We start from the raw sequence: 25,959 nt of genomic DNA on the forward strand, positions 1-25,959 counted from the left end.
ATACGTGCTACATTGGAGAGGGCTAGGGTAATGGTTTCCTCCCTCTTATCTCCCTTTTGTACCCTTTACCTTCATATGCAAACATTTCACATTCTATATAACTTGATTAGGTGTGTTTGTAGATACTCTTTAATAGGGGCCACCTTTGCAATTTTCTTTGAGTAGTGGATTTTTTATAGACCCTCTCCACCATCACACTTTTAGATTAAGAAACCAAGTTGGGTGCATAATTGTGCATATCAAGTGACTGCTTGCTACCTTCTAATATTCCTTTCGAACCATCCTCTAACAGTACTCACATGACCCTGTTACCCAAGCAATTGAAGGCACTTGTCTCCATTTTATCCATAGTTGCCCAACCATCTAAAATCTATTTTATTTTTCTATTTTCTTTATGCTACTAAGATTTTTCATACTCCCACTATAGACTACATACACATTAATCTTAGTAACTCATAGGTAAACCTCCCTTGGTTAGGATTCCATTTATCCTAGCCAAAGGGGTCAAGGAGAGTTGGTGATGTGATTGTGGCCAACCTCTAAGTTCCACAAGGCTAGTACCATATCTTTGGGATTTTAATCTAAAGATGCTAGTTTGTGTGGTATCTTGAACATTCATATGAATGTTATCACCACAACAATGCTAAATTTGAATATTGATAAGAGATTTGGAGGATGCCCAATTTCTTTTCCATAACAAATGTTGAAATTTAATATAGGCACACCTTCGCATGCCCCACATAGCAACATCGTACCTCATTTTGATTTAACTACTATAAAATAATGGATCAACACATCTAACTAATGAACAAACATTGAACATCATTAAGTTGCAAATAATTTGGTGTCATAACGCTATTGTTCAATTGGTTCATGAAACATATGCATCAAATTGACATATTGATTATGGGAACTTAATTCTAAAAGTTCCATTACACGTAGTTGTCATTTGTGTTTATGTGAATGATCTCATGGCAATTCCGAGCACAAAGGTTACCATGTAGCAGACGCATATATTGGGAAAAAACTATTAAAATATTATAGTTATTTATATTATTCATAGTACACCTATTAGTAATCCTACATCATTCGCTAAAGTCACTTTTCTTGTAGTACTTGATGTCACCAAGCCTAAGCATAAGAAGACTTATCATTTTTATTTCTAGTCTAAGGGATAAAACTTACATGAAAAGTGGATTTGTTATTTGCACTTTGAAATCTATTGATGATATGCCAATACCTTTGGAATGGTTCATAATCTCTTTATTGTGATTCTGAAAACTTGGCACTTAATCATTTATATGGTTGACAAAAGCAACATTTTCACATCTCATGGAAAGTCATTTGAGTTCATTGATCTTCTATTTATTTCACATTTATTGGTAACAAATGATGATTTGATGTGATCCATTTTAAGGAATTAAATCGATCTCTACCTTATTAAGATAAATACGGTTGGGATTAAATCAAATAATACTGTTATACAGGAAATTTAATCATTTCAATTTCAACAACAATTTGTGTTTGAAAGAAGATTTATGGGCACACGTTCTTTAAATGAGCTATCTTGAAGTTCCTCATATATCACTTGGTTTATTTGGTTATAGAATCCATCAATATAGTCCTAATACACTCAAATTGTCACCACTAACATAGGCTAGATTGACATATAAGGATTCCACCCCAAGATAGGGTAGTTTCCTTATTCTGAACTTTGAAGTGTAGGGAAGGGATGCTAAGGTGATAGTGGGTAGCTTGCTTTGTTTTCCTCTATGCTCTCCTAATTTAGGTTGGTACTTTTCCTCCTAGGGTAGAGTTTTGAGAGCTAACATTGCACTCTTGCTTCCTATAACTATGTCATTCCTACAAATTCTTTGGGATATTTGTTGGAGGTAGATAGAATGCAAGGGAAAATTAGAGGGGTTTCTTTACTTGGTGGTAACCAAATTGTCGATTTCCACTTTTTCAATGACTCAAATTTAACACCTGAATTGACCCAATAATTTGTGGAGGGTGGTATTCTTTGCTTGGAAACCTTTGTAAATGTTAAAGGTACAATCGTTAGTGAGGAAAAATTTGTAGTTTTTCTTATTGTTCAAGATGGCCATTATTGTTGGATGAATCATAAATGGAAGCTCAAGAAGATTGGTCAAATCATGCATTAGCTCAACATAGCCTTTGATTTGCAAATTTTAGTTGTGTATTAGTGGAGGTGGATAATGATCCAAGTTTGTAAATAAAATTCAAACTTGGGGTAATCTTGATCTTTCACTTTCCAATAAGGTTATGATTATTGATATAGTTCTAGTAGAATGGTGAATTTATTGCTCTCTTTTTTGCCCTTATCTCTGGGCATTTAAGACCCTAGATTGTTCTTGGGAGATGACCTTTGAGAGTATAGGTTTTAGTATTCTTGCAATGAGCTTAGAGATTTTTTTTTAGAAGGTATTGTGTAACAAAAATTATCTAAAGTATTCAAAAGATATTGTGTGTCCTTTATGATATTATTGATAAAAGAAAAAGAGGCTAAGGTCGTAGTCTAACTTATAGAAAAAATGACCTTTTCATGACAATTTTTTTAGTTGATTTTTACTAAAATCCAACATATATTTTTAAAAAAATGAGATTAAGTTCTTTAATTTGTATAGTTCTAGTGCCATAAGGGTTTTTCGGGGTGCTAAATCCATTTATGCATTCAAAAATTTATTTTAAACAACAAAAAATCAAATTCTTGTTTGAAATTTTATCATCAGATTATGGTGAAAACGATTATTTCATCTATAAGTTAGATTGTGCCAAAGTTATGGGCTCCTAGAATATTCCTTGAAACCCGCGACCATGATGAGAAGTTAATCCTCTAACAGATCATATAAACCTATGAAAAAATTTATATTCCAACCATTAGGACCCAGAATTTTATCCTTCTAAATAGGCACGAGTGAGACGAGTGGAGAGAAGCAATAAAGAATGCACAACACAACGGATTTGTATTGTAGACAATTCACTGAAGTCACTGAAGACAGGGTTGGGAGTGGAAAAGTTGTGGTTGTGTCCTCTCATATGGGAAAACATGTAGTAAAATGTTTCAATTGGCATATTCGTGCAACTTTCCTCCTTCTATAATCGGGGTCAGTTAAGGCATGAATTGAGATGAATTTTGGTGTTTGAGATATTCGACCAAAATTTGGTGCTCACTAGAATGATGCAGAGGAAAACAATCTATGTGGACTGAAATTTGGTGTTCGGCAGGAATCAAAATTTGGTGTTCAATCTAGGCCACATTTTGGAGTTTGGGTTGAGTTGAAATTTGGAGTTGGCATAACAGAAATTTGGAGTTAAGGGTTGGACTGAAATTTGTTGTTCAAAAGTGAACCAAATTTTTAGGTTGATATTAGATTTTGGCCAAGGAAGGTTTTTGTTGTAGTATATCTTGCCACAAGTTTTCAAGATAGGGCAGTTTTCCATCAAATGGACTTGTTTGGTCTAGAGTAATACATTCACTTTACATTCCATGCTTGGAAACCTTATTTTATGTTGATATACGTTTATGGATATATATTATGTGTGAGTTTATTGTTGTCTTACATTTAGAGTGGTATCACCACCCATCATTAGGGACTCAAGTGGTGAGATGAATAGAAATGCAGAACAACTGTAAACTTTCACACAACATATAAATATAAATCAACATGACTACGGGTTGTGGAGATATACAATCACAAAACTTTATTTTAAATATTTCAAAAATAATGCACTTCTTTTCTCTTGAGACACTAGAGTATGAAGGTTAGACTAAGAAGTTAAACTTCTGGACAACCATGAAAGACAAAGAAGAGAAATTAATGGGGAAAAACCAGTGACCTTCAATGAAGGAAATAAACCTCACAATAACTTGAATTTTGAGGGAAGTGGGAAACACTTGATTTTGACCTTGTAATACATGACTTTGAGCAACCTCACTACATTATATTTTAAATCATACAAACAAAGTTTCCATATAGCATGTTTAATCACTCTAGAAGTATCAAGGTTGGACTAGGGAGTTTAATTTGTAGAGATCCAAGACAACCATAGAAAAGAAATATCATTGACTAAAATCCAACCACTTTTGATCAAAAGCAATACCATAGAACAACTTAGGCTTTCAAGGAAGCATATGACACTCAATTTGACCTTGGAACTACCTCTACAATGATGAGCTATACTTACAATTAAATGGTTATATCCTATGTGTTCATGTATTTTTCTTATTGGATATAACATTCTTATGATGCTTGTGGTGTTTTCGCTTAATAGATTAAGTGTTCTTTTTTGTGATATTTTTCATCTACAAGAACATGTCTACTTCACTCTTTTGATTTGGAAAGCTTGTTCCAATAGTCTTAATGGCACAAATTTTGGGAGCTTATATCTTGGACATTTTTAGGGAAGCTTCAAAGGCATTCTTCTCATTTGGAGCAATGTTGAAGACCAACACATGTTAGATCATAATTTGTTACAAATAAATGCTAATAACAACAAATTATGAAGGGGATTTATAACTTTCATGCTAAAATTTGTATATTTGTAGAATAATGATTTTGAAATTCAATAATTTATCATTTGATGGTTTTGAATTTTCACATACATGATTGTGTTTCTCGATTAATGTGGTGTTGGAGTATGTAAGTCTCACTTTTCTTAATATGTGCGATCATATTTAATTATTGAATTATTCGTCATTATTCTTAGACTTATAGTTCTTTATTTACAAAGTGCGTTCCTCATTTGTAAGAAGTGGTTTTAAATAGTTGGATGTGAGATATTCTCTCCATCAAAATAATGTGAACCTAGTATCGGTGATGGTAGTTGAACCTAATGCTCATCTAGTTCCTAATATAGCCTATGTTATAGAAGTTAATCTCAAAAAAACTATTTTCCAAGAAGGAAAATACCTTGCAAACAAATTACAAGTAGTTTCAAATTCAGATCAAGTTGGTATCAGAGCTCAGGGTTTTGTGTAAAGATCTAGTCAAGAGGCTTTGGATTTGTGATTGTGCTTAATTTAGAGAATGTTGATTGTTCCATCAAGTACTTGAACAAATCTATGCTTGAAAGGCTTATTATCTCAGTTGGGTGAGCTCACATGTGGGAGATTGAGAAAACTTCAAACAAGACTTGTGAGTTGAGTGCTACTAGGGATAGTTTTCTTAGTCGCGATGTTCCATTGGTTATTTCGACATGGTGTTCCCTTTGAGCCCCATAAATGCTTATGATGTTCGTATTTCAGAGTCTTGCAATGCCACATCGAAGATCCTCTACAAAGGACCCAATTACCTAGAAATCAACATCAATGACAATGGAAACAATGTGGTGGTAGGTGATGTTCATGGTCAGTTGCACAGCATTCTTAATCTACTAGAGACCGAGGGACCGATGTCTCCCAATCAGTTTTTTGTCTTTAATGAGGTTGTTATGGAAGACATGAGAATTAATGCTCCAATAAACAAAAATAAGTGGGCCATTGGCATAGAGTCAATGAACTCGAGAAAGAGGTGCTACATTTGTTGGTACAGTGATCATCAATTGGTCTTTGATTGTGCAACTCAAATATGTGATATACACATTTGTATATATGTATATATATTGGGTACGTTAGAAATTTTCTTGTAAATGTATGAACTTAGTTGAAATCGTGGTTGTTTGTGCATGTTTTGGTTCATGATAATTTTTATGGTGAATGGTGAAAGTTTATGGAGTTAATAAAGATATTGAGATTAGTGATTTCGATATCAGGATAAAAATAATAATAATAATAAAATCGATACTCTAACAAATGATAGGGAAAACTAAGAGATCCAAGAAAATCACTTAATTGAGATACCAATGATGAAAACAAAGATTCCCAATATGTGAACCATTATTGAGGAGGAAGACTCTATCTCTGTGATTGTGTCATTATCTCTTGTTGATGTATGTAGTAGTGTTGCAATGTTTTGTTATGTAAGATCATTCCTAAGTCTGCAAAGTAAGAAGTGTTGTAGCTAGAAGGGTATTTTAGCTATGAGCTTTTGCTCAGTGATTTTTTTGTTGAGTAGTGCATTGTAGGCCTAATCGACAAGTGAAGAGAAAGAAAGACTAAGATGGATACATATTTATCCAAACTACTTACCTAGATAACTGGTGAGTACAACAAATGGCATCCATGTATCTCAGTAGATGCAAGTATGTCCATAGGATGGTTAGTGAATCACTCCTAATGATTGGATTGATGTTTGGCCCTAGAGTACAATAACTTCCTAATCAATTTGAGGTATCAGTGGTCCTTTGGTTTCTAGTTGGTATGTGATGACAATTTGTTAGGAAGGAGCATGGATTGAGGTCGTCATAAGGAGAATAGAGAGGTCCTTGATACAGTAGAGAGACATTTGGATTTTGGTCCAAGGATAATGTTGTTGGAAGCACTATTGTAGCAATGGATATTGATTCGAGCAGTGGCAATAGAGATTGGGTGATGGACAACAAACAATGTTAAATGAAACAAACTCATGACCATATTGTTATGTGAATCACACATGTATTTGTAGTAATTCTATAGTATCATGTTTAATTTGATATATTGATCCTTAAAATGTTTGATGTACTCGGTAACACCATAAGTTGGATTGTGTGTTGTATCCTTTTTTATGTATCATTAAAAGAGCACATCATTGTAACACCTAGAGTGGCATGCATACCCATTTATCATGTGTCTTGATAATGGCTTTATCTAGTTTAATTCAGTAGCCTTTGTTAGTGAGTTCTTTAATACTTGGAGGATTATGCCATGTGTTGGTTGGATACACTTAATTGGATCATATGTTGGTTTTAGACTCTCGGAGGTGGATTTTTTACATTCAGGGGGAGTTGATTAATACGTTGAATGAACAATGTATTTGAAGGACATCCTAGTAGATCAGTGGTTTCAAAAGTTAAGTACCCATGCATTTCAATGGATGGTTGCTCCTTTAAATGGATTTTTGCATTTGGTGATGTTTACATGATCTAGGTATGATGTGAAAGCATCAGGTTTGAATAGAGGTAGACTTTATTGATTAGGAGGTACTTCAGTTTGTAGTGGAGCATGTGCTACAATAATGATGTAGTTGAAGACCTCAATTAGTCGAGATTAAGACAGGTAGTCATTAAGGGGGAGTGTTGAAATATGTAACTCCTACTTGTCTTAATATGCGTGATAATATTTAATTATTGAATTATTGGTCATTATTGGTAGATTTCTAGTTCACTACATAGAGAATCTATTCCCCATTTTTAGGGACTAGTTTTAACTAGTTATACGTGAGAGATTCTCTCCAACAAAATAGTTCCTAGATTGGAGTGTTCTTGAAATATTGTCTCAGCTGGTGGCTAAGATAGTAGAACTGTTATCACCCCAAGAAACTCTCCTAGGTTGTATATCAGAGATACTCGGGAACATTAGAAATTCAACAAAACTATTGGATAAATGGTGGATGAATGGAAGGAATGGTGCATATTCAAGCCAGATAACCACTTCTACTATGCTTAACCCCAAACATGGGTGAACACCCCCAGACTACAAGGCTTTAGACCACCAATTTCTCACAGTTTAAGGAAAATGTGATGATGGAGAATACTGATCACACCAGCAGATGCACAGGACCCTGTGATGGCCAGCTGCAACTAGTAAGGAAGTCTGCAAATCTATTTTCTAATGCACAGACAGGATGACATCTCTCTGGCATTAAAATAACAGAAACCTACATACAAATTCAATGATACCAGCCAGATTCTAACACAGAGGTGGGATGACAGCCCCTCTAATGCTAAACATCAACAACACATGAATAAATGCATAATAGGCACAACCTGGAACAAAGAAGAAGAAGTGGAAAGTAAGCAATTAACAACAAAAGAAGCTTGCATTAGCTGAAAATGAAGACCAGAAGCTGCAGGTATCGGAGTAGTTACAGTCTCCAGAAGTTGAACTTTACATCAAAATAACATTCATCAACCTTCTTACATTCTATTTCTGGGTATATATGGAGGTTGATTACAAAATTGCTCTGCATAACCTATGCATAGAGGGGTCATAATTGACCACCAACCACATTTACAATCAAATATGGGTTTCTACTACAAGGTGAGTGTTTTAATAAATCAGTTTTACCTTTACTGGTACTTTGATGTCCTTCTTGAGCAGGCGGAGTACCATATGGGACAAAAACTCCATAACTAGTAAATGAATTCGACTGCTCGAGGCAATACTCTCCTTCCCTAGCCATACTGTTATTTAAATACAGGTAGTTGAAGAGTAATGGCGTGAGGCACCAAATTCTCGCCTCCTTCTTCCTTGGGAAACATGGTAGAGGTCAGGGCACCAAGACTGTGTGGCGGATACATGGGCGCGAAGGTAAGGCAACACTAGCCATTGGATGAAGTAAATGGACGGCGGAGATCAACTTGGAGTGGCTATCGGAAGGTATGGGAGCAGGGAGAACGCGAACCGTCGGATCGTGTAAATGAATGGTGGAGATTAGATTACAGAGGCCATTGGGAGGTGACGTGGAAGCGAAATGAATGTGAGCTGTCGGATCGCGGTCGGACAGATCCGACGACGATCGGATGTGAAAGGAGCGTGGAGGTTAACGGCCGGGGAACAATGGTATAGCGGGCGGGCGGTATTCCCCGCACCGTTCTCAGGGCCGCGGCGGTTTCCGTATGAGGGCGTGTAATGCAGTCATATTACGACGCGTGGCTGGAGGATCCGGTGGGAAAACCGCCTTCCTCGCTGGCTAACGGACGTGCAGGTTCGCAGGGCGGGAGCAGCGTATGTCTTCAGATCATGTGGTGGAGGATCGAACGGCCCAAGTTTAAAAGCGTGTATTTGGCAGATGTGATGTGACAGAGAAAGCCGCGGGCCCGAGATTTTGTTAAAGCTTAAGGTTATGAGGAAATGGTCATATGGCCGTTTTAACTTTGCGCTCGAGCTAAAAACAAAAAACCCTTATATGTGATTTTAAACAAAGGACCCCCGGGAAAAGGAGAAATGAGGATGAACGAGGTGGAGGGTGGCTTAAACAGGGTTTTGAGAGAAAAAACAGAGATAAAGGGGTTTAAAGGAGAATAAGGAGAATGAAGGGGGAGATGAAACCAACTGCTGCGAACCTCTTGAAAGCACAACCTGCACTGCCAAACCTGCTTTTTACCCATCAAAAGCTTAATCTTATAGCAGAGCTAAAAAGAACTATCTTTATACTAATTTTATTGTATTTGTATTTGTATTATTATTTGATCAATGTGTAAATCTCTGGAGACATCTGTTATGTGTGCAATAATCTCTACTCTCCCAACTTAACATGCAGTATCACAACTACATAGTTTTCTCTGTCTTCTCACATCCTATTGTTCTTGGAGCTTCCAAGAACTTCAAAGCCATATTCAAGGTACTAATTTTTTTTAGAAGAAAATAATTTGGAATTGATTACATACAAGTTATTTTCCTCTTCATTGCATGCATTCATTGTGGATGTTAGCCCTTTATTGGTCTATGAAGCAACACACACAATTTTTTTTCTAGAAGGTAGTTTAACTTTGAAATAACCCCAAATATAGTGTTATAAAATCAAAGCCAGATGATGCAACCACCAATAAATCCAATATTCATGTAACTCCCTCTACTAAAACCCACTCGGTGTAGAAGACTCTCCCAAACCAATACTCACCTAGCTTGGTCATTCCAATGTTACAAATATCATTGCATAGGAACCCTTCAAAACTAGGGTGTAATTTTGGTATGGGGATCCCAACTGAAGCTATAATTTTGGTAATGGATATGCTCCAATAGTGAAACCCATCAAGAATCCCTCACCAAATCTCATGGATTTAAAAAATATCATAGTTTTAGATAATTAAGACTCAACACACATTCAATTACATAATGATTTCCCTCCAAAGCTTAAGCTCGCTACATAGAAATCATATCTCTGATAATAGTGCTACAATTTCTCCTCATAAAAATCTTAGAGTTATGGATGAAGTAGAAGGGAGAACAAAATACCAAGAGAACTTGATTTAAGAATGTCTTAAAAGTGGAGGAATTTTTTTCTATAGATATTTGTATGTCTAAAATGAGGTGTCAACGTTCTCCTAGTAAAATTAACGCCTTTTAATATTCAAAAAGGGGATTCTCAGTTGAGAAACAGAAAGTTGACTAATAAAGTTATCCCCTTCCTTTTCCGTAACTTATTTCCTCATAGCCCCACCCCCTTGTTCCTAGAAAGTGAAATGTACATGTCCCTTTATATTGTATTATACTTCATGTGGTACATCATTTTTATATCACTTCAATATTTTAACTTAGAAAATTCCCATGTATAATGATCACTAGTGAGAACTAGGCTTTTGGATCCCAATGGGAATCTTTACAACTTATTTAGACATACAATATTTACATATGATATTCTTATATATGTAATTGGCATAACTAAATACATGAGAAAAATGAGACATACATATAAACAATATTACAAAATTACATATGCACAGTGAAGGAAGCTAACTTGGGTATTGTTACAACAAAATATAGAACCCCCTAAGTGTAATGTCCCATGTAGTACTGTCTTTGTGTAACTCAAGAGGGCTACCAATCGTCACCTTAGTAGATCTTCCTCTCTCTTTAGGTTGGCTCTTCTCGAACTCAAGGAGTTATGCCTAATTAAGATTGGTCAGGCTATTATGTGGGGCTTTCAAGTGATATAGGAAGAATCGGCATTGATGAAATGTATTGTAGTAGTATAATGGATTAATAAATGATATGAAAAAGGGAAGGTGAAGGAAATACCCAAGACCATTGCCTACCCAATGTTGGGCAAAGTGGAGTTGAAAAGACATGGATTTAATAGGGTGTTTGTATGAATATGCATACAACAAATCAGCATTAGATTGCTGACAATTAATGCAAAAAATATCTTTGGAAGCTTAGGAGTGCTACTCTAAAACAAATCCATGAAGGTGATGGTATATTAGTTAAAGCAACAACCTAGTTTTTTAGATGTTGGCTTAATAAAACAACAATGAATATAAGAGGGATAAAATCATCACTTTACATTAACGAAATGGTAGATGTTCCATTACAAGGCCTTCATGACTAGTTACAAGGGTTTTCCACAATAATAAAGCATGTGAAACAATAAAAAAAAAATTATTCACATAAGATAGATGTAGTACATGAAATCTTCTAATAATCTTTCTAAAATGATGTACAAGGTAGCCTAAGCAGAGAACTCCTCAATCCCCGAAAATATCAACCGCCATTACAATGGAGAGAGAACTCCTCATTTAGAGTGTTGGATTAGGGTGACAAATTTTCTTCCAACCTAGCTGCATGTTGACATGTTTGTTCTGCCCTTACTTTACTCTAATATTCTAGTCACTATGCATGTTTTACTTTGTAGTAGTTGGATTTTTTTGGTTTTTACCCTATCCAGCTTATTGGTGTCGCCTTCTTATCCATCAAACTCGAGTTGACTCTAAGATGGAGATTTTTCTCATACTTTCATCAACCAATCTTACCTACAACCCATGAAAAAGTGAAATTGTTAACATTTGAAAAGGTTGAACAAGACTCAATATTTTCTTAAGGAGATGGATACTATAGTTGCTAATTTTATACTTAATTGTAGTACCAATTTCACTTATGACACAAAATATTTTAGAACTCTTGAACTTTACTAGCATACAAAATTGTTGGTGGCACATGCTCTAGTTGGACAGGAGGTTAGATGGATGGAGATGTAGGGGCACTTGGATAGGATTGAATGACAAGGTCAGGTTCTCTTATCCCTTTGCAAATGGCTCACGAGAATGCAAGGTGGGGGTCTAGTTTTCAAGTTTGATGTTGGTACTCGGTACAACTCTATTAATATTCCCATTGATGTGCTAAACAACTCTGCTCCTCTATAGCTCTAATCCAAGTTTTTGTGACTCATTTGCACTAGCTTTTTTCTTATAGTTGTTATAGTTTTCTAAGTCAACTAGGTTAGGAAGTACATGTAACCTTAGTTTCCAAGACTATCCTTTATATAAATCGATTTCAAACTATCAAATACTTTTTCAATTTTTAAGCAACTGATTTTCTCCATGAGCAAGATTTTAAGACTTACATTGCAAAATTTTATTATAGTCCTACTCAAAATAAATTTGTTTCTTACACTTATATGAACTTTTTGCCTAATAAGCACACTATTATGGCACCATTCTTTAAATTTATAATAATAAAATAATTTATTTCACCAAAACCATCATAAAATTAACCTAAACCATATTTAAGTGATCATAGTTTATATACTTGTTCACATATTTACTATGCATGGTTTTGGCCTTTACTTAAATCTTCTTATAGAGTTACTTATATTTTTGCATATTAACACAACATATATTTTATATATATAAAAATATATACTTTGCTTACATGTATGTACCCTTGAGTCAGTGCAAAGATAAAAAGACCCACGTACACATTAAATTACATATGCATTATACTTTCTTACATCGTCCATATTAAACATTCATAGTTCATATACTTGTTCACATATTTTTTATGCGAAGTTTTGGGCTTATACCTTTGCTTGAAATATTTTTATATAACAACTTATATTTTTAAATATATATTTTGTTTATATATATAAACTTACCAATGCAAAGAGGGTGGAAATTGAGCATTGCTATTTCTAGAAAGCATCATTTGGTGATGAGTGTTTTTATATTGATTTAAATATGTTTTATTCTATGATAGCTTGTTGGAAAACACATGCTTTCTCCACAGACAAAAAATGCATTATGTGGTTATGAATATTTTATTATTCTTTAAATATAGTTTATTTTATGATGGTTTATTGCAAAACATGTATACTTTTTTCTCGACATCTTTCTGGACTGAATGCATGCCATACTCTTAAACTAACCATTGCGTTAGTGTTATACCTATACCATCATCTAAGAAAAAAACTTGTAGGAATAATGATCGGTGTAGGACCTTAAATATATCACTGAAGATTAAAGCTTTAACGAGGTTAAATAAACATATGTTAGAATAAAAAGATAGAAGAAACCACTAATAATGATGAAAGGAGGGAGACATTATTAATTATAATAAAGTTAAAATGGAAAAAAATATGAAAAAATATAAACAAATTAAGAAAAAATAAAATTTACAAGGTTAATAAAGAAATACATTGATTAATGTTGAAGCGAGCATTAATGTGACATGTAGGTTTTGAGTTCAAAGGAATTTTGGATATGGTGAGATCTGCTTCTAGGTTTTTTACCAGCTATCCATGTCTCACTTTCTAATGGCACTTTGAAGGTTCCTCTTTTAGAAACATAGTCACTTTCAAAGTCAATCACGCCACCATGTGTAAATTTAACAATTCCTTAGCTCATAAATTACAATTGGAGGCAAACCCATCTAATACAACCAACAATAAAGTTGTAGTCGTTACCTCTGCTACTCCAATAGTGAGCCATCCAAAAGTTAATGGTTTTTGTCTCCCTCACACAGTTAAAGCTCCCCTCCTAGAAATCCCATTGGAAAAAATAGGGGTAAAAATTTAATATATGAGAGAGCATACAGTAATATGCATATTTGTAGGTCATAGACCCTAAAAAAAACCCTATTTAGTTTGATCTAGAAGAATTGGGCACTCAAAGGGGATCTCGAGCTCAGGTTGGGCTCAAATGGTTTCTTCACGGCCATATTTAACAACATATAGGATAGAGATCACATATTTTAGGGAGGGCCATATTTCATAAATTTAATTGGCTTATTCATGAAGCCATGGGTTTAGAGGTTCCACCCTAACAAATAAGACTTCACTGCAACACTTCACTACATTGCCAATTTGGATCTGTCTTTATTCACTCCTTCAAGAGTTTTGGGATCTTGAAATATTAGAGAGCATTGGAAATGCCATAGGGAACTTTGTTTTGATTTCAAATGCCACAAAGAAAGGTTGATACACTTCTTATGCTTGTCGTTATGCTTATGTAGACATACCCAAGCCACTACCAGCAAGCATTTAGCTAAGGAATGAAAATGGAATATGGGAGCAACCAATAGATTATGAGGAACTACCCTTTAGATTTTGGAAATTCCATGAACATGGACATCTATCTGGGGTTACTAACAAAAGGAGGCCATCCATGGAAAATTTTAGGGGGATAATATTCATAGGTGGGCTAATTTTCATCATTTTTCAAAAAAAAAGATTTGCCAATATCCATTTTTTATAAAGATGATTTGCCCAAATTTTACAGTTCAAAATTATTTTACCTTAAAAACTGCTAACATTATATAGAGAGTATATATAAAATCATTATAAATTTGAATAAATTTACAAATACATCAATAAACATTTTATATTTTGCATATTAGGGACTCGTGAGATTCACCAATGTTTTTAAACTTCAAGATAATTTTCCATTTTTTAAATTTTCTCTTGTCATCCAAAAAAGGAATGAAGAATCCAACCTCTGAAAGTGCAACAAACCATATCCAATACACAATCCTCCAATAGTTGGAAGAAAACAAAACATCTGAAGGAGAAAATCCCAAAAGGGAAGAGATTGGGAAAACTAGTTAGCAACCACCCCTGTCAACAAACAAAGTGCATGCACAACCAACTGACAAGGACTACCAAGAGGATATGGAAATAGAGGACAATAGCCAATATTTTTCTAATGCATAGGGCATCGAGGCAATGGACTTGCAGAATATTGATCTTCAATCTCGTGTAGAGGAATGGTGAAGCAAATACCAAACAACCATTCCTAAGGAGCAAGTACAAATCATCATGAGAGCCTACATCATAAATCAAGTTCTAATTCTCCATCAAGCAAATAAACAAGGTAACATCCATAACCACAACTTCTCTTCCTTTTCTTCTCATGGAATCAAACAAAAATAGCGAAAAAATAATAGTCAATTACTATAGGACCTAAGGGATTACTTGGTAAATATTGACAAAGTGTTTCCCATGGATGCCATCTTTCAATCCTCCTCTCAATTTCATCAATGAAAGTGATATCATGTAACACTTGAGGTCTTAATGGGAAATCCAAGCAAAGACTCCTCAAAAATAAAGTTTGCTAAGAAAACCCTGACATTATGATGATTTAGGAAATAAGATGTTCTTCTGAGTCTTTGAACAAGATTCTAAATATTTTATGTAGAAACTGTGATTATTTGGCCCAAGATACCCTTTTCGGTCACCCTTCAAGATTCCTTCTCCCTACCTAGAGTCCTAACTGGAAAATTCCATCCCATTGGCTTAGTCAGTTCAAGTTTCATAACTAATGTTTATGGCCCTAGTAAACCTATTGAAAAAAAACATCTTCCTCCAAAACCTCCATAGAGCCTCAAAAATTATAGGGGAAAATTTTTGTATCATAGGTGGAGATTTTAACATGATAAAAACTCTTAATGAAAAGAAAGACGAGATTCATAGGCCTAATGAAGAAGGATCCATTTCGTGGAATTCATTAATGAATCCAAACTTGTAGTTTTGAGCCCTCACAACGGCCTATACACTTGGAACAACAAGTGAGGTGGTTCTTCTCAAATGGCTTCAAGGTTTGATAATTTCCTCATATTAGAGTCTTTCTATATTCCAAGCACTAATTTTGAAGCTTCAATTCTTCCTTGCCATGGTTCAAATCATTGACCCATAGAACTCTCCATGGACTAGTTAGGTAGTCCTAGGAACAAGCCCTTCAAATTTGAGGCTTTCTAGTTACGACATCCTAATTTTCTCCCAAAGGTAGAAGAACGATGGAAAGAATCTTATGTATTTTCTTGGACGCTTAAGTATTACTTCTAGCAATGATTAAAATACCTCAAAATGAAAATCAAGAACTGGAATTCAGAGGATTTTGCTAACATCCACAAAGAAAAAATTAACTTAGAACAAGAGATTACCATCATCTAACAAAAATAATATCAAATGGTAGATCTAAATAATTTGCACATCAAGAAGCAATCACTCACCTCCAACTAGAGGGAAGATTAAAGCAAGAGGAAATCCTTTGGATACAAAAATCCGAAGCAAAATGGATTAAGGAGGGGAAAAGAAACACTAAGTTTTTCCATAGATCCATGATCAACCACGAGAGAATTAATAGAATATCAAGCATAAAAAAATCCAATCAGAAAAAAGTGTAAAGTCATGAAGGAATAACCAAGGAACTCGTGACTCATTTCCAAACCACACTTTCGGAAACAATTTAAAAAAAAAGGATTGCTAACAGGAAAATTACTAAGCACATTCCCAAGATTGTAACAAGGGAACAAAATGATATCCATTTGAAGGAAATAACCATGTAATAAGTGGAAGAAGCTATTATGGAAATGCCTAAATGCTAGTCTCCATGACTTGATGGCTTAACCACCAATTTCTTCCACGCCCATTGGAAAATTCTTGGGCATGATGTTTGGCAAGTAGTAGAAGAGTCTCGATGGTCCTCCTCTATTTTAACAACCCTTGATGCTACCTTCATATCTCCTATTCCTAAAAAGTCTCAAGTTGATCCTCCCTCATATTTCAAGCCTATTTCCCTATTCAACGTCATTTACAAAATCATCTCCAAAGTTATCGCCTACTGACTTAAACCCATGCTTCTCTCACTTATCTCTCTTGAGAAAATTGGTTATTTGGAATTTAGACAAATCATAGACATCATAATACTATCCCATGAGCATATTTACTTGCTTAAGTCTAATAAGACTCTAGGTATGCTCATCAAACTTGACATGTCAAAATCATCTGACAAACTTAGCTAGCATTTTATTTTTCACATGCTCACTAGTTTTGGATTTGTTGAAAGATAGATTCATTGGGTTATTTCTCACATTTCTATAACATTCTTCTCCATCCTAGTGAACGGATCTCCCTCTCCCAATTTCGTCTCCTCAAGGGGCATTAGGCAGGGAGACCTCATTTCCCCCTACATTTTTCTTCTCATGGATGAAGGGTTGGGAATATTTATCAACTCAGCCCTACAACTTGGCTAGCTCAAAGGTCTTCCTTTTGGTTCCAATGAGCATTATTCTCCACACCAACAGTTTGTGGATAACACTCTACTCTTGGGTATCCCTACTATCAAAGAAGCCACCACCCTCAAATTAATCCTTCAAGTTTATTCAAACATCTTGGGAACCTCTATTAATATGGGAAAATCCCAAATTTTCTTCTTTGATACTTCACTAGTTATCCAAATAAACATCTCTCATATTCTTGGTTTTCATAGGATCTCTCTTTTATCCCAATATATGGAAGCCCCTTTAACCAACAATCCTCTCAAACCAATAGTGTGGGAAGATCTTCTTCTTAAATTTGAAACCAAACTCTCTTGTTGGACTTTCAGATTTCTTAATTTCGTTGGCCACTCAATCTTGCTCAAATATGTTCTTTAGTCCCTCCCTACCTATCTTCTCTTAGTTATGGCAGCACACAAACTCATCCTGAACAAGATCAGAAATGTTCAGCACAACTTCTTCTTAGGGGGTGACAAACAAGACCAAAAAATGGCTCTAGTTGCATGGGACAAAAGTTGTCATCCAAGAAAAGAAGGTGTTCTTGATCCTTGTGATCCAAAAATTCTAAGTAGAGCCTTGAGTGCTAAGATATAGTGGAGATGGATCATAAACTTGGAGGCTCTATGGAGAAAAATGTGGAAGTGAAAGTATGCCCCCAACACATATGAATCTCAAATCACTAGAATGATAGGAAACATTAGAGTTTTTCATATTTGGAATTTTGCTTGGATAAACAAAAATTTGATCCAACAGAACAATTTTTGGGAAGTTAGAAACATGAATAGTGGTCTGTTTTGGGGTGAATTGTGGAATAAAGGGCCAAAGCTATCCTGGAATGAGTATCTTCTCCAAACCATGGATTCCATCATCTCCAGGGGCCAAATATTTGTGGCTCATTACTGGGACTTATCCCTGTGCATATCCCAATGGAACAATTGGAAATCGTGTAAGGAATTATCGTGAAATTTCAGTTATCCTAAAAGAATTAGTGAACAGGAGAATTTTGGTTTAGGAGGGTAATGATATTCTTCAATGGGGTTGTCGTCCTTCATAAAATTTAAACCTCTTTGAAGCATGTAGTCCTCCCACAAAAATTGGTAATGAGGGCGATCAAAGTAAATGGCTCAAAATATGGAATCTCAAACACTATCCCAAAATCACTCTCTTCCTGTGGCTTATATTATGGAACAAAACATTAACATGAGACAAGGTTCAAAGTTGTGTCTTTTAGGCCCCCTCAATATGTCTCCTCTATCTCTTCAAATCTAGAATTGTCAATCATCTTTTCAATAGTTGCAAAATATCTTCTTCCTTTTGGGATCACCTCATTATGTTATTTCGACATGCTGATATAATACAAAACAATGTCCTCTCCATCTTACAATCTTGGCGTGAATCCCATTTTATTAATCCCATTTATTAACCAAGCATGGAAGCACATCCCAAGATTCATCTTATGGGAGATTTGGAAGGAGCATAATAGACAAATATTTAAGAATATTAGTGCTTCCTCGGATCATACATGACAGGCCACCCTAAATAAACTAAGAGAAGCACTTTCCTCTCATCCTTGGTCCACTAAATATTGACATTGTAATCCACCCGAAAAAAAATTATTGTAACAAATATGGGTCTCTCCCCTTATTCCACATGGAAGAATCCCTATGTCCCCAAAGTATTCACATCTAACCCCACTTCTTGGTCCCCCCCACCCAAAAAAAATACTTCATCAAACTTAATTTTGGTAGGTCCTCAAAAGGAAATCCAAACCAAGTCGATTATGGGGGAATATTTTGTGACACTAATGGGAAAATTATTCATATCTACACATGTGACATAGGGATCAACACCAACAATATTTTTGAAATTTGGGCTCTATAGTAGGGTTTGTCTATTGTTATAGGAAAAAAATTTCACAAGCTCATCATTAAAGGAGATTCATAGAAAGTAGTCAATATCTGTTGCAAAATTCAATGTGGATTAGATCCCTCCAATGTTTCAAAGGGCTGAAGATTGGAAACAAAAATAGACAATATTACAAAACTCTAAACAAGGATCACAACCCCCCTCATATCTCATCTCCGGAGAGAAGGCAACAAATTCGCTGATAAGTTTGCTAACTTTGGCCTCAGAATAACAACTCATCTCCTTTACTTGGATTGGAATGAAGACATACCAAGATACATTCGATCTTACTATCAAGATCTAGCTACAAAGAATATCATCCCCCAAGGAGGGTGCCTAGGAGTGTGAGAACCCCCTACCTTATCATGATGCCATCTCACATGAAAGGGAGCAACGTCCTCCATCATACTTTGTGCTTTTCATGCGCCTCAATCACTTCAATTATCACTATATGAGGTCTAAGCAGAGTTAAAAATCATATGAAAGTTGCAAGAGGTAAAGAGAGGTACAACATGACTTGGTTGGCATTCATGGTGAATCCATACCACACTCAACCCATAATTAACATGGCAGTGGATCCATATTTGCATAATCACTCAGCATACAAGATGTCCACCCTGTGTAACATTACAACATTGCTAAATGGACTTTAAGATTGCAGTAAACTCCAAATCTTCTAACATTTTTGGCTCTACTTCTTATCTTGGTGTTTCTCTCTCAATTGTAATTATTTCTTTTGGCCTCTAATTCCTCAACTTGACTGTGCTAAGATCCTTGGCCCTAGCGAAACTTTGCAATTTGAAGCATGCATTGTGTCCAAGGTTGATCATGCCAAAAATTACTGGAGTTGGGGTCTTATCCAACAGTTGCTTCTCACTAGTCTCCATGAAAGATTGTGGTCTCAACCTCTCTGTGGCTGTCATACCATGCCTAATAATTCCTTTCTCAATTCATCTTTGTTATTTGTCTATGCATTCCCACTCAAGCTTGACTTTCTTTCTTAAATATATTGGTGAGGTTCTATATCAGGTGCCCCACCTTTTTTGTTAATACTTAGTCTCTTTCAAGTTATCCCTTCTTTGTGGTTTCTCTATGCCTCTATTTTCGCTACCCATCTTTCCCCCATCCCCTCAAATTACCTCTTCAACTAGAATGCCCCATCTCCTGTTAGGTCCCTATAATACTAGTGATTCCCCCCATTACTATTTTCATTGTAGCCCCTTATTGTTATTGTTGTGCCCTTGTTGTCCCCACATTGTTATTATTGTGCCCCATAGAAACCCATTATTGTTATTGTTGTGCCCTTATATTATTATTGTTATGTCAACTTTGATTATATTTTGACCCCTTAGACTCATATATATAGAAAGGAGGTTTTGTCATTTGAATCATTCGAATTGTTCATTTGTGTAATGTAAAGGAGGTTTCCCCCTCAAAGAGGCTTATTCTGAAGTCGTTGATCTATTTGTTCTTCTATTTTGTGAGCTGGTTGCATAACATTTAGTATCAGAGCTTTGGATTCTAGGGTTTCGCTGCTCCAAATAGGTCATCGTGGAATTTTCGCTATAAAATTTTTTATACGACGTTTCAAAAGCTAAAAAAAAACCATTTGATTCGAAATCTTGATGACCCTCTGGTTTGAATTTCAGAGCTTCTCTCGCTATATTTTCGTAGATGTGGTCCAAGGAAGATAGGGTCGTTGCAGGATCCCGAATTACATCCCAAACAAGGTGACGTGGGAAAATCGTCATAACTTTATCTCTGAGTATCAGATTGAAATTTCGTAAGAAGGTACAAAAAGAGGATAGAATGTAGTTTTCAATGCATCATTTTCAGGTCCAAAGGTTGAAACAGTGACACGTGGTACTTCGTACAAGTTCGCTCTACTAAAAAAGTGTATAATCAAGTCATCTTGGGAGATTCAGCATAACGCTCTCTTAGAGAATCCAATTTCGATCAGATTGGTGGCATTGGAAAGAGGACTCAAAGGGATACCACAGTTCGCAATTTCAGACTTTGGAGATCCAAAATTTCAGATATACATCGGATTCAATATCAAGCTCCTACAAATAAAAAAAAAAAAGATGTGTAGTCTTTTTAAAAATTTGCATAAGTTTTTTTTGAAAAATTAGTTTGAAGTGATTAAAAGGGAATAGTGAAGAAAATTATCATTAGTTGATGCCCCGAAGAAAGAAAATGGCAACACCTAGTAAGCAACCCGAAATCTCTACTATGACACATGAAGAAGAGGAAGAAATGCAACATGATATATCAAAATTACGAGACCAAGTGCAACAAATTTCTCTCTCACAAAAAGTAACAGAAGCTAAGATGGATGGTTTGAAGAATGGCATCAATGGTATGAAAGACAACATTGAAGATTGGAAGAAAGACATGGAAGGGTGGAAGGAAGGTTTGACAAAGTTGCTACAAGAAAGGCTTCCTAATAGCGAAAATGTAGTAGAGGAAACTCATGATGAGAACAAAAGAAATGTTTCAAACAATATTGCCAGAACTTGACGAGGAAGGAAAAATCATATTGGAACCTGAAGCAGACACAGAAACAAGAACTTGGCAGCTACGAAATCGATCAATTTCAGAGTATTTCATCAAGTGGAAGAACATATACGCTAAAGAATCCACATGAGAAGATGAGAATTTTATACAGAAGCATCCAGAACTACTCAAGCGTTGAGGAAAAAATTTTTTTGAAGGAGAGGGGCATGTTAGGTCCCTATAATACTAGTGATTCCCCCATTACTGTTGTCATTGTAGTCCCTTATTGTTATTGTTGTGCCCCTGTTGTCCCCACATTGTTATTATTGTGCCCCATAGTAGCCCATTATTGCTATTGTTGTGCCATTATATTATTATTGTTATGTCAGCTTTGAGTATATTGTGACTTAGACTCCTATATATAGAAAGAAGGTTTTTTCATTTGAATCATCCAAGAATTGTTCATTTGTGTAATGTAAGGAGGTTTCCCCTCGAAGAGGATTATTTTGAAGTCGTTGATCTATTGTTCTTCTATTTTGTGAGTTGGTTGCATAACATCTCCCCTTTTTTCTTTGCTAACTTGCTCCCATGTTAGTTCTTTGGCCTCTCGCTGCATATTGTCCTAGTCATTACTTTGCTCCTCTCTCTCTTGGTTGCTCCATTATGTAAGCTCAACCTCTTGTTCTCCTTTACATACCCCTCCCACTTACTCCCGAACTATTTGCAATACCATACCTCGTGGAAACTTGTCGTTGGACATAGAGGTGGCAAGCTGGGGCGCTCTTTTGTTGCAACTCAAATGGACCATCATGTTGCCTCTACTTCCCAACTGCATGCCCAAACCCAAGATTATGAGTCCATGGATCAGTGTCAAGAAATCATTTATGAATTGGTTTGACACGAAATTGCGCAAGTGGATGTTGAAGTGCACCAAGATTGGTGCTTCGTTCCTAACCCCAACGTTGATGCTGCCACTTGTGACTAGATCCCTAACACAATAACTTCTATCTAATCATGTTTCTAATGGTACACACAAGTTATTAATGTGTAGTGTCAAGCTAAAATTCTCATGAATTGGGTCTTCAATGATCATGTAAACACTCGGCAAGAGAATTCTATTAAATTAATAAAACTAGAGAAAAAAAATAACAATCTCAATTACAAGCTCACTATTTTAACTAAAAACTTAATATATAAAATTTTGAACTCCACTTATAAACAATATAAATTATATTTTAAACATGTATAAAACTTTAAAACTATAGTTCAATTCCAATCCGAAAACACACCATAAAAGTTTAACTATACTTTAAAACCTTAATATATACATATATGTGATTTTTAACTCCAATTATGATATAGATTATATTTTGAACATGTATAAATTTACGATTTGCGAGTTATTCCTTCCTAATAATTTTAAGGTCAATTTGAAACACCTATGAGGAGTTTAACTACTCTTTAAAACTTATATATATATATGGTTTGAACTTATATAATTTATGGTGATTTGCAAGTTGTTCAGTCTAAATAATCTTAACCGTGTGATTTTTAATACGAAAACCGAATGTTATTATGAATATTTTAATAGGATTTTAGAGAGGGTAAAGTTCAGTTTTGTCAACAGGTTGCCGACAGGTTGCCGAGCTTGTATATATGGGAATGTGGAAATGTTGGGAATTTGGGTATGAATGTCGGAATGGTCAGACCTTAAAATTTAGAAGAAACGATTAATTGGAAACGGTAATATTATATAATAAAAGAATTAAAAATATAAAAATAATATTATTTTTTAATTATACAATTTATATAATTAATCAAAATTAATATTGAATCAAAATATTTAAATATTAAAATTAATAAAAGAACAATTTTACCTATGTTTCTCTAGTTTATTCTTAAGAGAAAAAATAAAGCAACTCTAATGTTTAAGCATTGACTGCTACATACAATATGCACACACAATCTTCTGCAGTATATATACATAAACCACAAAAGAAATACTCATCAACATGACATCTGAGATATTGCTCTTACATCGAGGTGCTACATGCTTCCTTAACTCATCAAGAGATTACTCCAGTTTCTCAATTAAGAATGTCTTTGGCCTTTCTTCCTGCGAAGGTTTCAAATTAGGCTCATGTTTTAAGAGCACTTCAGCGTATTTCTGTACAGACTTTATATTCCCCAACCCCAGAAAATGCCAGAACTCCAAAAAAAATAATCTTCAAAACTCCCAAAACTTTCTCATACAACTCCAAAGCTCCCATTGAAACAAGTTTGAATTAAGAGCGATTACATATAACAAATATGATTTTGAACTTTTTATTCCAAATAATTTTACTCTTATGATGTTTTATACGAAAAGCAAATGCTATTATGCATACTTTAATAGGTATATGAAGTTAACTATCACACTTACTATTTTGCTGACAGGTTGCCCCTGCTGAGTTGGAAGGCTTATTGTTGACACATCCCCAGATTATAGATGCTGCAGTGATTCCGTATGTGATGTTCTCTATTTATATTGCTAGTTTTATTTCCATGTAAGGTAAATTATTTGATTAATTTTTGAAGGTGAGTTTTTTTTGGGCAGCCTTCCTGATCTAAACGCTGGAGAGGTTCCAATAGCATATGTTGTACGTGCCCCTGGAAGCTCTTTGACAGAAAAAGATGTCATAGATTATGTTGCTAAGCAGGTAATACAAATATAAATATAATATGATATAATTTTTAATATATTTTGGTTGATGATTATATTGTGTTAAATATTGGGGGTTTTTGCAGTGTATTATATTAGATATTCATGAGAAATAGTCGTAATTGATTAATTTTTCATGTTTTTTGAATAATCTACTTAGCACTCATTGCATGAAATGATACTCACAAAAATCATTTTCAACTCATAATTATTATTTATAGTATATTTTAAATTATTTTATTAATAATATATTAAATAATTTATTTCATAAATATTTTATTTTGAATAATGTATATGTGTTACGAATAATTTTACATATTTAACCATTTTTATACCCAAAAAAAAATAATTTATACAATATTATTTATCTTAAAAAGGATTTTCTTGAGATCAATATCCTTCCTTACTTCAATATTAATATTATTGCTGACTTCATATTATGTTTTATATATATTTTTTAAATTTTAATTGTCTTTTTCTATATTATAAAGATATTATTTTATTATAATAATGCATTCCTATATTTTTAATTATATTTCACGTTAATCTTAATCTTATCTATATCTATTTGCATAATAGGATTCTAATATAATTTGATGATTACGGTTGTAGGTAGCACCATTTAAAAGGTTGCATAGAGTCAATTTTATAGACTCTATACCCAAGTCTGCCTCCGGGAAGATTCTTCGACGAGAGCTTATTGTGAAGAGCAAATCAAAATTATAAACAAAGGAATATATTATTTTTCTATATCATTTTACAATGTTGCACAACTTTGAAAGGTCACACCATAGGAATAAATGTTCCTTTTCAGCTAGTGTGAACGATAACAATCTAGAGATAATTAATCAAATAAAAGATTATATATAGAGAAGGTGTGGAAATTGTATTATAGAATAGTTTTTTTATGATGATGATGGTTAACGTCCGTTGAGACCAAATAATGGTCTATCGGATCTAAAGAAACAAATTATCTATTTTAATTTAAGATTTTATTCCTATGCTCAAAAAACTTGGAGAGAAACCTCCCGAGCTCACTATATATATATAGATTTTTCTTTATTTTCTTTAGGTTTAAATTAGAAAATTGAAAATTCTAAAAATATTAGTTATTAAATTTTCATTTTTGTTCACTATATAGATATAATTTATATTAAATGCATTTGAAACATAATTTTTATGTTACTATAAAATTTTATCTTCGAAAGAAAAATTAACCACTTTTATTATGGTTGTGAATGTAAATATATATTTATGTTATAAATACATTTGATATATTAAGAAATATAGCTTTTAATGATTTGCGATTTTTGAATTTTGAATTTATCATAAACGCAAATATAGAGTATTCATCTTTTAACGAAGCCAATATTATCAATTTTTTTTTAAGATTTACTATGCATAATAATTTAAATAAGTGGACTAATTATTGTTTGACATGGTCTAAATGTATATATTGTATTTTATTTTTATTATTGTATTTTATTTTTATTAGAAATTTTGAAAACATAATTATATATTTAAAATTTTTATTACCTTAATTTTAAGCTTAAAAAATTTAGTCAAATATGATTACTCTCCATTTAAATTTTTACCTCTAAATATAACTATAGAATGGGTAACATATACAATTTTGAGAATTTCTTTTTATTCTTTTTAGTATAATTGTGTTCTTTGTTGTGTTTGTGAGCATTGACATTGTTGTGAGTTGTGTTCAATTTTGAGAATTTCTTTTTATTCTTTTTAGTATAATTGTGTTCTTTGTTGT

General features: G+C 34.1%; 1 pseudogene across 1 annotated transcript in view; it reads left to right on the top strand.

The window, feature by feature from the left end:
* The window catches only part of LOC149216746 (4-coumarate--CoA ligase-like 7), a 310,537-nt pseudogene extending 285,511 nt beyond the window's left edge, over positions 1–25,026 (top strand). Inside the window, exons 6-8 of the transcript XR_016250594.1 lie at positions 23,927–23,994; positions 24,087–24,189; positions 24,804–25,026. The product of XR_016250594.1 is annotated as a 4-coumarate--CoA ligase-like 7 (transcript). The remainder of the gene's footprint in view (positions 1–23,926; positions 23,995–24,086; positions 24,190–24,803) is intronic.
* Positions 25,027–25,959: the final 933 nt, after the last annotated feature.

The sequence above is a fragment of the Pinus tabuliformis genome, chromosome 1_1, assembly GCF_031772625.1.
Source record: "Pinus tabuliformis cultivar Carrire ecotype Pingquan chromosome 1_1, CPIR1, whole genome shotgun sequence".
Taxonomy (NCBI): Eukaryota; Viridiplantae; Streptophyta; class Pinopsida; order Pinales; family Pinaceae; genus Pinus; species Pinus tabuliformis.